General features: G+C 32.8%; 1 protein-coding gene across 1 annotated transcript in view; it reads right to left on the bottom strand.

Moving 5' to 3' along the window:
* The window catches only part of LOC115442429 (protein sprint), a gene marked incomplete at its 3' end in the record, with an annotated part of 260,741 nt that overhangs the window by 209,856 nt on the left and 36,768 nt on the right, over positions 1-14,117 (bottom strand).

The raw sequence follows: 14,117 nt of genomic DNA, 5'->3' as shown, positions 1-14,117 counted from the left end.
ACTTACTATTACAAGGTTCTATGATATATTTTTTGCACAAATTAAATTATATATATCACAAATTCTGTATTTCTTTTTCAGTAAAAATTTCAAACAATTCCAAATTATAAATAAAGGGGGAATCACGAATTTTGTTATTTGAAATTTTTACCAACATATAAATTCAAAATCTCATTTTTCAGACATATTTAAACATAACATAGGACTTTGTAATAATGTACAAATAACCTTACTCTTGTAAAGTCCTGTATCCACAAAGGCGTAGGCAAATATATAAATATTGTACCGACACTAATAGCGTTGCTAAGTTTATTGTTTTCATATAGTTTGTTGGGTTTACATTCATATGCATAACCATATGCCTACGTCCCCACGGAGGTACGCAGAACTCTACTGTAGTAATTAGTTTCGCTGATGCCAAATATATTTTCGTTGCATAAAGTAACAAGAATTAGGTTTTTGTGTGTTTAAAATTTTTATTACGTATTTCAACATCGGCCTATATATCAGTGCTAAAATTTTAAACTATTCCTCATTTATTGAGCACGTAATATTTATAAGTATTTAATAAAATCTATGTATTTTCCCACACAAATTCCTAGCAGATATTTAAATAATGAGAACAAAAACCCTAAAATATTTTTACAGTCACATTATTTCCAGTACATAAAAAATAAAATACATAACACAAATAAAATCAAATACTTTCAACATATTTTCGCGCTGCAACACAACTCATTCAATCAAAACTAATCCACTAAGGGACCGAATATATCTCTACATACGCTACAACGGAAAGGGCTATGAAGTTTATATCCTTACAAGTCGAAATAAGTTAGTCTCATGTCAAACAAGGATATGCACTCACGAGCGCCCGGGGGCCCGGCCGGCTCGAACTAATCTAATGTCGAAACTAACTTTCAGTTCTAGGCATCAGTCCACTGTGGCAGATGTGGAGCCAGTTAGATACGATTTTAATATTCAATGCCTACCAAAATGTATTAATCGAGTTGGTTTTTTATGAATAAATATTCTGTTTATCCAATTTGTTAATTTATTATTTATCTGATACGGCCGTAGTGCAATAATTTGGAACTGATTAGAAGAATGGCGTAAACTAAATATACTGTCAGCCAATGACAGACGTTGCACCCTTTGACTTACACTTGAATTATTCCAACCTCCCTTGACATTGGAAACTGCGGAGATTACTTTCGCCGCCGTCGAAATATCGCATGTTTAAGACCGTAGACTGAATTCTACGTTTCATTTTTGAATTAAACGAACTTACGACGGACTTAAAATAGAATCGTATTAATGATACCATCCTCCAAGCCCATAACATTTGTCCTAATATTGAGCACGGACCTACTGCACTACTGAGAGAATTTAGGCCTTAAGGTTATAGCTTAAGGTCCATTTTTCATACATTTTGTTTCACCTTTAATCTGGGTAACTAAACAAGTATTGACAAGTAAAGAATTTAAATTCACGTCTAGTTAGTGATTAGTTCTCGCAGTTGAAAGAAAAACGTAAAAATAATTAATATGCATGGATGTTTCGGCCTTTAAAATTTCGTCGTATTAAATTTTACCCAGATTAAAGGTGAAACAAAATGTATGAAAAATGCACCTTAAGCTATAACCTTAATCTATTACGCTAGCCTAGAGTGAGAAATACACCATAACAACAAATAAATATATTAAATTAATTTTACGTACATTTTGACCTCAAGTACGCACCTGAATCGGTAAACATAGACTTAGAAACTGTTTTATTGCAGTTAAACCAATATTTAGCATTACTACGGCATCACAGAAATTTTGTTGCAAGATTAAATCCAATTAGTGCCACAAATTAAAATTTACATACACGGAAAAATACATACACGATACTTAAATATAAAATTTAAAAAAATTATCTATCGAGTGCAATGCCGCTTATCTTTTCCAAGCCATATAAAAATCATATCATTAAAAAAATAAAACTATTTTACGGATTTTATCACGGTTTTTTATTTTAAAATTCTCTCTCCTGATGGTCACGCAACTCATTAAAAAATTGGTGCAATAATCAACATATTTATTTAATTTCTACAAAACCCAACCTTTGATTTCTCACATACGATTCCCTAATCCCTGTATTCTACTTAGCATACGGGTCGGTCGGGGCTCGATACCCGTAAATTCCCCGGTTCAATTTACAAAGTGGAACATACTTTGGATATTTTATGCTAATGCGCCATCTACCGGCGGTATGAAATAATAATACCCACTCAGGCAAGTTGTGGGCTCCCGAGCCGCAGTAGGCCAAGTTATTGATGCATGAACTCTGGATGCTCGTCTGAATATTGCTTTATGGTATGGGTAGGGATGTAGAAACTGTTATTACTAAACGATAAATTAATTTTTAGGGCCCCGTGCCTAAAAGGTAAGATTGGAGGCTTCAACTTCATATATCCCGTTTTTTGAGCTTCAATCTTTTGAAATAAAATAATAGAATTACGTCCATTTTTATTACACTTTCTTGGCAATACAAAACAAATTACCTGTATTACGAATATTTTTTCTTCAATGTTAAGGTACGCCCTCGCTTAGCACACATCACAAGTTATTACTAAGTCACAACTGGTATTTTTGATAACGTACAAATAAACGTGCGATGCATTTTAAGAAGCCCTGTTTAAAGTTAGCGTAAAATATTTGAACGGTGATCAATAACAATTGACGGTCGCGTGATGATACGATCTCTCTTATTATATTATAATTTTTTATCTTATACAGTACCTAAGGGAAAATTAAATTTTAATCATTATTATTATTAGCCGCAGGACGTCTACAGCCGAACAAACATCTCCCACAAAGATTTCCAAACCGACATTTTGGAAGCATTCTGTGTCCAGCAACTTCCTACGATTTTATTATCTCGTCGTCTTGGATACTCAATTTTTTTAAGACCCTCTGTTGAGCAAAGCCCTTCTCTTTCTTCTTCTAATCGCCATGCTCCTCCTCCTCCATCTAATCCCTTTTCCTTTTCCTTGGTCATATACCATTTCCTCCCAAATCATCGAATGTCATCATGACATTTAAATTAGTACTTAATAAAATCATATCTCATGCCGTACAATACTTCGGTATAAATAAATACCATACATCACAGCCACTTTGTTTTGTATACAGGAAATAAAAATCTTTTCCTAGCCTCGGGACACATGATTTTCACATTAGTAGGGTGTAATCGTTCATTACAATTAGGGTTGTCACGCGTCAATAACTTTGATATTTTGATGTAAGAAAGTTATTATTTTTTCTTCAAAATTCAGAATTTATACTCTTATAGTTTTAATTAATTATAAAAAGAACAATAATTAAAATAAAAATATATCTAACCTCAACAAAATATATTATAAAACATGATAAAGCGGAGTTTTTTTCCGAGGACCCTATGGTAGATTGTAAAATAATACGTTTATAATAGGAACAAATCGTAACAATCGACCGAATGTATTTAGTAAATACAACAAATCTTTCTTGATAGGCGTAAGTGTCAGCCCTGCATGGGGTCGTTAATCGTATTTAGTCCGTGATGCATGTGTCGTGTCCCTGACCGCAGACTCAGGCCCTGAGGTGTTTGACGAATATATATTAATCTACGTTGAATCATACTTAGCTCCCTGTACCGTAGTACGTTACAGAATTCAAGTCATTGAAGATATTCTAGTTATACTCTACAGCAGGGATGGCCAACCGGTCGAACGCGACAACAAGTCCAGTCGATCGTGGTAAGGCAAAAATATAAATACGTAGAACAGATCGCACCACATACCTAATCACTGACTGCTGCACGCATCGTCTTGTATAATTTTTTAATCAAAATAATAATAAATTGTGCACTGAACTATGTTGTTTCAGTTAAGATTTTCAGATGTCGGTAGCTTGGTAGATCGCACAGAGTATCATCAGTGAAAAGTAGATCTTGGGTCTTACCAAGTCGGCCACCCCTGCTCTACAGCAAACAAACGTTACTGTTTTTTTTTAATCTATAAATACAATGCTTTTTATTGATTGTAGTAAACAGAATACTAAGATATAAATCTCTTCTTTTTCCCATTTATTGCAAACAGTATTCGAGAAATATATAAATATAACATCATAATTTTACTATAATTAGACTTAATATCTAGACCTACTCAGGTACATAGTTTGTAAATAACAACTCCAAGAAACCACGCCGAATAAGACATACCAAAACTTGTAACATCTCATACGATATCTCTATTAATGTTACTTTATATCTGTATGCTACGTGCAATTATTCATACGCATCTGCTCGTTCACAATGGAAGGAAACGTTTTTGTCTTAATTTATATACTCTAAGAACGCTGCAGATTTCGGAAGGCCCGCAATTTGTACCGTCCCCTTACCACATTTCTTTATCCATGAGCCTTTCGAAATTTGTCGCAGTATGTTCATTTATTCCATACTTCACGTAAGGATCAACGGTGGTTTTTGCTGTATTCAACGTAAAAATATCTCTGAGATTATTCTCAGTACATTGTTTTACATGTCTTGTGATGAGAGTACGAGATTAAATCCAAATGTGAGCATATCTTGGCAGGAAAATGCGTGGTAATATATTACAAAGTGAGGTTTTGATATTCATCTATAAATTCTATAATAATATTTGTATATCGCAAGTTAACTTTATATTTCCTTTAAGAGAAAGAAGACAATCTCGTGAACGAAATGGAAAGCAATAGCAATTTAGAGTATGTAAATAATCCCAAAACGTAAATTGTTTGTATGAACGTAAAAACAATACGACTATGTTTAAATACATAGAAAGTAAATAGTGTACAACCAGTAACAAATTTAGGTATTTGTGATGAACGGGCCGCAATAAATTTGAACTATACAATTGAGGCATAGTTCTAAGTCAAGCAATAATTGGCGTGTCGATTCAAGAATTCCGAAACCTCTGCCTCTATCAGAATAATACCACACAAACTTACCATATCATTCTACATAATATACCGTATACCCTATACACTAAAGCTTTAAGGTCTTAATCCTTTGACATCATCTTTGTGAACAGCAAACAGTATTATATAGGGGTTTAGAAATTGCCGTCTATAAACAAACAGGCGCGAGCCACAGACAAATGTTATTGTTATATTACTGCTGTCTCTTGTAATAGTTGGCAACACTTTAGCCAGTCGGATACGAGCCTAACAGCTCAATATTTTTATAGAGGGGAAAATATTCCGTCTTATTTCGTGCATACTTACTCGATTTGTGTAATAAAACTCCGAGTGGATAAGCAAGGTCGAGATGTATAAAAGAATGTATCTTATTTGCTAGTATCTGGTTTCGACTCGTCCGCACGAAACATTGGAGCCATACATTGACGTATATTCTATAGACACGAACGTCCATATAAACTATTTGTACAAAATCTGAAATAAAATGGCAACCAAAACGTCACCTATTTATTCACTTGAACAACAAATAATTTTACTTATTTGACTAATATATTTTATTCAAATCCAGGTTTACACTTAGACTCGAGTTCTTATATCATGAGCGCCACTCCATACACAACCACAAGCTGTCAATATTGACCATACTAAAATCAGTTTGAATGGATTGCAGTTCAATTCAGTTGAAAACAGTGAATATTCGGAACGCCAAATCTAGTACGTCGATATATATCGATTGAGCCATCAGAATCCTGATGGCAAAATACAATGTATTTTATTTTTACTGCTTACAATTCGATTGTTCTTCATTAATAGTCATGATACATAGTAACACTATATTACTTCACACATTTTGTTGCTCAGAAAATAAATAAGATTCGACGGCCTTGGGATCTTAATATATACGTACTGATCATACTAAGTACGATAGTTACTTTTACTATCAAATAATAACCCTGTGGACACAATTCTGTCCACAGAATCCTCTGGAATAAATATCTAAAACATATTAGGGTTTATCCATACTTATTAGTATACACCCACACAAAATGTACGCCCTAAACTTCAATCTCGTCAAACCAGCCTCCCTGCCATATGGCGGCTATCATTCACGTGTCCTTATAAATTACGTTTACTGGAAACTTGAACACGGGTGCGATTAATGCAGATTATTAGATTATTAGTATTCGACATTGCTCATTACCTGGTTTGAATAAGAAATTGATGACATTTTATTTTTATACGTATTAAATTTAGAATAAGGAGTAAGATTTATGATAGCACTTAATAATAAAATGTCTAAAAAAAAATATAATTATATCAATGATTGTGCCACACGTCCACCAACATTAAGTTAGTATTCTTTTTCTAATTCATGATTCCTGAAAGGGTTGTTGCACACGTATGGGAATTAAAAAAAAATATTTATTACCTATTATGCTAGTATATGAATGTACCGCTGTAAACAATATTAAAAAAGGTAACTAATTGTATTTATTTTTCTCTATATCATGCATTGTAGTTTATACCTAAAACTGATTTTGAAATAACAAACACTAGAGTTTTTGCCCGTTTTCTGGTGAAAACTGCTTTTCAAAATGTTCGTAAAGCTAATATTAACGAAATCTAAATAAAGTATAACAATATTTCACAGGTTCAAGGAAATTATATCATTAAGTTCGATATTCGAATCTATCAATTATGTCAAATATAACAATAGTTGAATTGCTAGAATTTGTGTTGTTGCTCGAATGTTGAATCTAGTTTTTTCCTTCCCTAAACAGAGTAGGGTTGTCACGCATTTTCCGCTTATCATCACAAACCAAGAGGAAACTTCAAGTGTCCCATAAACAATTAACACGGTTAAAGAGCGTTTGCATCGCGTCATTTGCAACACATTTTTGCCGTAGATTTTTATGGCGTCGTTACCGAGCGTCCGATCGCTGTCCATCGGGGGCTTATATTCGATTTAATTTAGCGCACCCGGTGGTTACCCCAGCTATGGTTAATTTGGAAATAATTATTGCCTACAGCTCTCCCCTTGATGCGCAAAAAGTTGAGTGGGATGCGGTATTTAATGAATCTTTGTTTGGATATAATAAACATTGTGAAGAATACCTGAGCCTAACGGGTAATTTTGATTTGCAAACTTAGTCGATCATTAATATTGGCATAACGACCTAAAACGTACCTTCAACATAATATGCCGAATATTATATATATATATATATATATATATTATTATTATTATTATTTATATATTGTATTATTTGTCATTCGAACTTTTAAATTTTCAACCCTTCTTTCATGCACCTACCATGATTATCTCGGCACCACCCTAAGGTTGGCTGGTAGAGAATGCCTATGGCATTAAGTCCGCCTGTATACATTTATATATGAAGTGCTAAATAAATAAATATTCAATTATGTTTAATATTCAAGTATTTTAGGTACGTTTTAGGTTGTACGACATAATCAAAATGTAATTTAATGACTTTCATTACAAAAAATGCCTATATTACATCTAGTTGCGTACTAAGGTTTCTAAGAATTTCTGTTGTGGCAAGTAAAAGTCGTTCATCTAACTTAGTGTATACAAATAATAATTTATTATTATTTACATATGGTACGTGAGGTTACTGACATGTGGTATGTGGACCTTATATTAATACGTGAATAAAAAACTTTCTACCCCTTTTAGCGCTTGAAGGGGAGTGATACTTATTTGACATAATTATAGATTATATCAAGAAGGAGAGCAGAGTAATAAAAATTATGTAAGCTATGTGATCCATATACATTAAATTCGACAGCCGTATTTCGACCACTGGACGTACACTAATAAATATAAAATCACAAAATTAACCGTAAGACATCAAGTTATTCTACCAAAAATTCGCAATACCGTTTGTTCCTGTCTAACTTGTATAACGTGGCGAATATTCTGAAACATGACGTACTTATATTTGCAAAATAAGTTGTTGAAATAAAACATGGATTCGGTGCCAAGTTATACAAGAGAGCTGCAGACTTCTTTCGTACATAAGTGAACGAATCCATTTTGTGACATTACTCTTAATATATTTTATTATGAATTTTCTTGAAAGTATAAAGCATTTATCATTTTGACATGTCTTAGAGTCATAAACCAGTTAGTAATATCTCTCACTATTCTTTGAATTCACTATAAGTCCATCAATACAAATTCAACATAATCTTACAACCATAATGAAAACACGAACTGAACTGATAAGTAAATCGTATAATGATAATTTAAAACGTCCAAAAATATACACAACATCAAACACTCAAAACAATGCAACATCTTGGTTTAAAACAGCTCTATCGATGTTTGTTCGACCAGCCAACACATAGGAAAAGCTAACACAATACTATCGAAACCGCTTGTCATTGTTCCATTGACTACCGTACGTTAAGTATTGATTCACCGCAAGCCCGTTCCGTATAAACAATCATAGTAAAAACTTTACGCTCGAACGCAGTAGCTTATAGTTATAACAGCAGTCGACGTCGAGATTGACTCGGCGCGCATTGTTTGTAAAGTCCGCTTGCAATCACTCAAAGCACCAGTTTGATTAAGGATGTGTGTTTGGATGTATCGATGTCGATAAAATAAGTTTTTTAAAAGTTTTTAAAACATATATTTTATAAATAAATGTATCAATATCGATATAATAGCATGAAATAAGTTTTCCAAAAGTTGTTAAATTCATATATTTTATAAATGTAGAGATGGTAGAATGTTTTTATTTAATAACTAATTGGTTTCGTCTAACAGGCGAATTATAAAATGCTAAGACACCATTAATGAACGGGACAGGCAAAGTCCATAACGAGGCCATATAATGCAAAGTAATATGATAAATAACCAGCTCTTACACTTATAATGGCGTTAACTTCTTTAGAATTAAGTCTTACTTGTAATATCTAATAACGAACGCAATTACCTAAAACATATTTATCGATAAAATCACCTAACCAAACAAACCAATTCAACAAAAAGTTTGTTGAATTTTTAAAAAAACAACCTACGCAAAAAGCAAACAAAATCGTATGTACAAAATAAATAATACTCGTATATTGACGGTTTCGCTCACCAACACTGTTTGTGATACACAAATGTAGGTGCAGGGTGGGTTTAACAACTAAAAGCGCAATGTATAGTTGCGCAGGCAGGCTGAATACCACAAAAGGCCTCAGCTACAATGTCTGCGATACAAAGGAGAATATGAGAATCGTACCTTGCCTTACAATGCCATATCATCAATCTATAGTGATATTAAAAAGTCTATTTAAAGGACCTTTGACGACGGAGATAGAGAACTGGGAAATATAGATCAGTGTTGAAAGAATTACTTTAGTTTTATTTATTATTTGTCTTTGGTAGTATAAATAAATTTTATAATATTTCAAAAAGTATTTGTGATATATCCGTTTATAACACCAATATTCGTTAGTTAAGTAACGGAGACAACTGATTATCATGTTGATGATTTAACATAGTACATAATTAATATTTCAAAGTAGTATTCAAATAAAGTATACAAAAAATATGATGTATACAAATCTTTCCGCCGACAGACTTAATTATAATTATAAATTTTTTGATAAGATCTGTTATTTTATTTACAGCTATTGCAATTTATAATTGTTTATGATGTAAACTGATTAAAAACTACCTATTTCCTATGATTATTCTTGTCTCTTTTTGAACTTAACGTAGAAAATATATAATATTATGTCTAAAATAATAACCAATTACTAAACAAATAACAAGAAAAATAAACAATAAAGCATAATAAGCTCGACGTTTAAGCTTTCAAGAGTCCTTCTCGGAAAACTTGATTTACGAGAATTCCACTTCCAAGAAACATGAAAATGGGATTTCGTATAATTTCGAGAATTTAATTTCCTTTATATCCTTATAGTTTGTGAAATCCGACATAACATAGTTAAGTCTTTACACTCAAATATATTATTTTTACGCTTTTCTACGAACAACTTCTACTAAATTCTGAGCTAGAATAGTAACCAAAATATGAAAAGGAAGAATCTAAATTATATATTTAATCTCATATAGGTTTATCTTGCAGTTTTTAAATCAGCTTAACTTCTATACTTAATGGCTTTTATAAGAAATGGAATATATCGTACATTGCCCTTTATTAAATTACATCATAATACAACAAAACTAAAGTTCCAATACAATAGTAACTACACCACACCAATATAAGCACCGTCTACATTACAGTTATCAACCCGCATCGACAAATTAACTGCGTCGCCGGCAAAGCAAAGCCGCACACGTCGGATTTGTAAAGATAAAAGCCACTAGACGTAAACTACCAATCGAAACTGTCTAATCCAGTGTATCCGAACAGTCGCCCACTTTAAATCACTATATCGCAGCGTTAAAAGGGAGTTAGCCAGCAGACGAGGCCTGCACCTAATAGTCCGTTCGGAGGCACCGACAGCCCTAGGCAATTTCACACCAATGCCAAATTGAATTTCATTGTTCCTTTGGTCGCAAAATTCAACGTTTTATTAACGGTACGTATTGGGTTAGACAATGAAAATAAAAATTGTGTTTTTATTGTACATTATTTCGTTTTTGCGACATTCAGACATGAAATTTGTTTTTATTTTGGGAATTTAAAATCGTAATGAATTAATCCGTACTATATATATATAATGAAAGAAAATGTTTACAAATATGAAAAAATGAAAATTTATTCGTCCTTTTTAAGAGAGCTCTTTTGAATAAAACAACTGTTGATACCATTAAATTTCTGATTTTATAATAATTAAGTCAAGTTAAGAGGGAGCTGATTCGCCACTTTTATTTTGGAAAAATCTCATTACGTTAACACGCGCCGACGTCTGTCTCTTGGCTCGTTTTAATTTATCATTCCCACACCTAGCTGAAAGTTTCATACCGGTGATCCGAGGGACCGTTTCGTGATGTCTTTGGGGAAATTCTACCTAAAGTTGCGCTTTAAATATTTTAATAAACTCGTATTAAAGCCGTAAAAAACACTTTGCGGCTCCCTTTTTTCCTCTCGACGCCCTAACGCAAAATTTCGAGTTTTGTGGTTATGCGACGCACCTACGTAGGTACGTAAGGGATGAACACACAGCTTTGTACAAGGGTGTTTCATTATTCATAATGCTTTGTTCGGAACTTCACTGTTCTGGTGCGGGCGTGTTTTGTTGTTTTTGACGGCTTCACATTTTCATAGAAATAGCTGACGGCTACTAGAATTAGGAGAAAATTAACCGTTCAAAGTGGAACTCAATTACGCGCCACTCGTTGTGTTTTAAACTGTGTTATGCTGGAATAAAGGTTTTATATTTGTTACATTCTATCAGTAAAATGAAGGAGCTTTTTAATATGATTACTTTGATGTTAGGCTTAAGATATTTTATAAACAGACCCTGGATGGGCTATGTGTTAATCAGCTTATTGAATGCGAAAGAGAATTAATAAACATCAATTTTTGGACAGAATAAACATATATTTCGGAATATTTCGCTACATCTATTTAAAGCCATAAAATTTATAATTTAAAACGTAATTTCATAGCAATGTAGCAAACTATTTAATTTCCACTCATACTTTCACAACACATAAATGCTAATAGAACTATAAAGATAGGATACATCTAGAATATGAGGTGTTTTATACCTTTATGATAATATTGCTACGCTGCATAATGTAATGGTATATTTGGGATCCCTACACGGATTTATATGAAAAATCTGCCTAGTGTGAGAATATTATGCACCCACGTGAAAATGCGAACGCAAACTTATATCTTGATTACTGAGCGGTTTTTTGCAGCAATAAATTTCTGATATCGGCTGCAGGTCTGAGATATCGGAGCCTTTTATAAACAGACAATTAGTTTATAAATATCTATAATTTGTTTTCTCTAGTTTAAGAGATCATGATTGTCGAAGTTTATTTTCTCGAAAACGAACATAATAAACACAACTAAATTGTAAAAGAAATGTACAAAATCAAAAATAGCTTCAACAATAAATCACAAGCATCAAATAATTTCAAATGAATTATACACTATCAACGAAAACATCTATTCCTGTTACTAGCGACTTACGTTATTTCTTCTTAGTTATTTGATACGTTCCTTCTCATCTTTTAAAACCACGTAATTCGAAAAAAACTTATATATAGTAACTTGTGACAATTAATAATAAATATAAATTAATATTTGTCACAATATAAATTGCGTAAACAAACGCAAATATCATTTTGATAGTTTCTATTTCCTGATTTGATATAAACACCATTGCGGCTTTGTTTACTCCGGAAAGGGTGCAAAATGATTTGTAGCCCCGATATCAGCATCAAACTCATCTTTTTCATAGTTGATTTATGAACAAAATACCCGTTCATACTCATTTAAGCGATATGATCATGCAATTCAGTCAATTTCATATTTACACTCTTGTGACTTGCATGAATAAAACGTTTTAATAGGTCTTTTATTCCGACAAAAATATTGGATTAAATCGCCTTTATTAAAGCATAAATAATCGTATGAGAACCAAAAAAGATTCTTAATATATTAAAATATCGATGAGTGACGTATATCGTTTATCCATGTACGTGAATAAGTTGCGAATAAAATTTATTTGAACTTTGGGAAGCAGGCCATTTTGGTAACAAACCAGTACCTCATAATCTGTCCATCTAATAATAATCTTAATGGAATAATACATGAAAAACTGAAAATAAACAATGTCTGCAACAAAGGCACTGGATTAGTAATACAAATAAAGACAAAACCCACACCCCAGCCTTTTGGCCAAACATGGAAATTGAAAGGATAATAATTGAATTTCGTTAACGTGCGGTCTCCGTGTAATCCCCGCATGGACAAAGGATTTTATTTTTTATTAAAAGCAATATGCGAACTCGAAATTCGAATATCCATTTACTATTATACGATTATTATATCGACATACGAAGCGGCGATAGCCTAGTTGGGTATGGAACGGACTACCAAACACCTCTAAGTTTTCTAAAAAAAATACGTGTTTATTATTTGTGAATTATCGCTTGCCTTAAACAGTGAAGGAAAACATCGTGAGGAAACATGCATACCTGAGAAGTTCTCTATAGGAATATTGAGGGTGTGTAAAGTCTGCCAATCCGCACTAGGCCAGCGTAGTGGACTAAGGCCTAATCCCTCCCAGTAGTAGAGGAGGCTCGTGCCCAGAAGTGGAACAGTATATAATACAGCGCTGATGATGATGATTATACGATTCGTTCATTACGGTACAAAAAAGCTATTTACAGTTGCCTGTTTGCTTTAGATAAATGCTCTATTTTGAATAGAAGTACGCACGATACGTATTGCTATTTGGGTTTCGCTCGCGTTCAGTCAGCTGATTTGCAACAAAAAGCGATCTATTTGCCGCTCATTTACATTTCATTACAAAATAACACCTCGATCTAGGGAAATAAATCCGGTATTGCCGTTACATCGGTTTCTAGATTGCCCGTAAACAAATAAAAATATACGCGTGACTTGATTTTCCTGGGAACTTATAGTAAGTGACTATTAAATGTTTTTTTATTTCTATTTAGGCCCTTTTTTATGTAGTGCAATGCTATATCAATAAAATAACACTATAAATAAAAAATAATTATACCAATAATGTTCATAATTAACAATACAAAATCGATCAAACAAGTTTAAACTGCATTTTCAAACACGAAACTTTAAACGTTTTTCACTTTAATCTTCCCACATATTTACCTAAAAGGCACTTCATAATAATATTTCAAAGGGTTTCAGTATCAAAGGAGAGCTGCTTGAGTCAAGAGTCGAACTCAGGACCGCGTGTAATTCGATTTGTCGCCGACGAAGCGCGCCAGTATGCCAGTAATGCGATTACAACACGGTATGTCCGATAAAACCTTTTTACACGATAAAAGTCATAAAATAAGTAATAAAGCCATCGATATTGAAAATATCAGCAATTTTTTAAATACCTATTTTTTTATTATTTTAATTGATTTAATTACTAACGACGATACAGAATGGTACATATGGTAACATATCATGATAATTCTGGTGATAATAATTA

Source organism: Manduca sexta, chromosome 11 (assembly GCF_014839805.1).
Source record: "Manduca sexta isolate Smith_Timp_Sample1 chromosome 11, JHU_Msex_v1.0, whole genome shotgun sequence".
Taxonomy (NCBI): domain Eukaryota; kingdom Metazoa; phylum Arthropoda; class Insecta; order Lepidoptera; family Sphingidae; genus Manduca; species Manduca sexta.
Note: the sequence above shows the minus strand (reverse complement) of the source record. Positions and strands in the feature narration are given on the sequence as shown.